The sequence below is a fragment of the Diceros bicornis genome, chromosome 3 (assembly GCF_020826845.1).
Source record: "Diceros bicornis minor isolate mBicDic1 chromosome 3, mDicBic1.mat.cur, whole genome shotgun sequence".
Lineage (NCBI taxonomy): Eukaryota > Metazoa > Chordata > Mammalia > Perissodactyla > Rhinocerotidae > Diceros > Diceros bicornis.
The window spans coordinates 11,286,929-11,289,183 of NC_080742.1; positions in this window are offsets into that span (position 1 = coordinate 11,286,929).

Here is a 2,255-nt window from a genome sequence, read left to right on the forward strand (position 1 = left end):
CCCGGGGGTTGAGCCTCCTCCCAGGTCTTTCGCCCCCTTATTGGGCTGCGAAACTGCCACTCGGCCCTTTCCCTTTCCCATTGGGTGATACCGTGGTCCGTCTCGAGGGGCGGGCTTGTATTGACTTTGGTGTTGTGTTTACTGGAGAAGACGGCGTGTCAATCACTATAGCGAGCGCTTCGGATTGGATTGCTGCCGAGACTCCGGGGACCCAAGCCAAACTTTGCCCGCGAAGTGGATTGTGGGTTCGTAGTCTGAGCCTTGCTCCTTTCCTCTGGGAAACTGCAGGCCTGAGGAACCGGCTGGACTACATAACCCAGAGGCGCGTGCAAAGCGCAGTCTTGATAGTAAACAAGAGTCATAGGGACACGTGTATCAGCTCGTTTGTTTTGGTGTCTAGGACAAAAGGGAGGGGGCGGAGGAAGGGAGTATATTAAAGCTTTGGCCTCTTCCTTTCCTTTGGACCTGTCCTAGCACTCAGAGCAGCCCCAGTCTCTCAGAGCAGCACCCATTCCGGGCCAAAACAGGCAGAGTTGCTCGCTACTCAAGTTTGGCAGGAGGCCAAGGTATTGTTTTAGTGCGAGGGGAAGGAGATGACTGCACAGGCGGAAGCAGAGCAGCCTCAGGAGGGACCCAGTCACCCACAAATCACGGTCGCAGGCATGTTGGGGATAATAAAGGTGGTGCTCAGCTCCGGTGGGAAGAACTAGAATCCCCTTTTCCTGAGCCTTGCCTCGCCACCCCCGGGACGGCAACTTGAGAAGATTTCTTTGCCAACTCTGTTCAGTTCACCCAAGATTTGTTGAATACCGGCGATGTGCCAGACGCTGAGAGGCTTGGGAATGAACAGCGAGAGAGAAGCTCAGGGTCTAGAGAATTTACAAAGCTGGGGGGGTGGGGGTGGCGGGGGGATGCTACTGACTTTGAAATTGAAACAAGTCAAAGTGGTGTTCTCCATATTGAACGGCTTGCTCAGTGGTTAAGGTAATCCAGAGGGTTAGGATGTGTGACTTAAACTGACTGACTTTGTGAATCATTATCTAAGTTTCTCTGGTGAGTTTTTGTTAGCCATTCCATTTTTCCCCTCCTGACAGCTGGCCATTGATGAAAGAGAGAAGAATGTCTTTCCCCTTCATTTCTGCTAGGAGTTCTCCTTAAGTTACTAATGCTCTGACTCACCGGAGGAGGAGGGCTTCTCTGGCTTTATAGCTATCTTCACTTTAAACATGGCTGTCCATCACAGTCCGTCTAGTATATAATTGATGTTTTTACCATTCACATTACACAGGCGTTATTAAGCTTTTTTCCTTTGAACCTTAGTGTTTAATCATTTAAGCTATGCTTTAGGTTTTATATCTTTAGATTACTATAAGTATGCTTTATGTTTGAGGAGAACTTACATTAGTAAGAAATCTGTCAAGTCAAACTTTTGAAAAGAGCCCGAAATCATAGCTAATTATTCTTAAACTCCCTACATTTCTTGAATTTTTAAATCTACCTGAAAGCCACATAACAAATCAAGAAATCCAAAATAACTCTAAATTCTTTTAGGGATTCCCTGTTTGAATCCTTGAAATGAAATTATTTGTGTAATAGTCCTCCCTCCATGTGATCAAAGATTTATTTTCTGTATTCACAAATAGTAATCAAACATATTTTTTTCTTAAAATAATTCAGAGGGCCAACAAAATGCCTAAATTTTTCCCTGAGGATAAAGGACAGGATTTGAATTGACCGTCTTTCAGGGAGATTAATAGTGATCCAAAAAAAGAACTTGCCTGTGTCCCTGCTATTCAATATATCCTTATTTTCCTCCTTTATTTTTTCTGTGGAGGTTCATTGTGCTGCAGAATTGAAAATATATAAGCCAATGTTTAATTTCTTGACGAAAAGAAAAATCCATAGAATTCATTTAATCATTTAAAATTGAAATCTGAGATATTTATAACTAACTCCCTCCAGAAAACTAAAAACTTTTCAAAAAATGAGGTCTCAGAGTTTGAGCTCCTCCCTTCCCCTCTTCATTGCATAAACTGGGAGCTCTGCTCTTGGCTAGACCTTACTGTGTTTGAAAAGTTTTTTATTTGAAAGTTTTTTCTGTTTTTTGTTTTTGTGAGAAAGATCAGCCGTGAGCTAACATCTGCCAATCCTCCTCTTTTTGCTGAGGAAGACTGGCCGTGAGCTAACATCTGTGCCCATCTTCCTCCACTTTATATGAGACGCCGCCACAGCATGGCCTGACAAGCGGTGCGTCA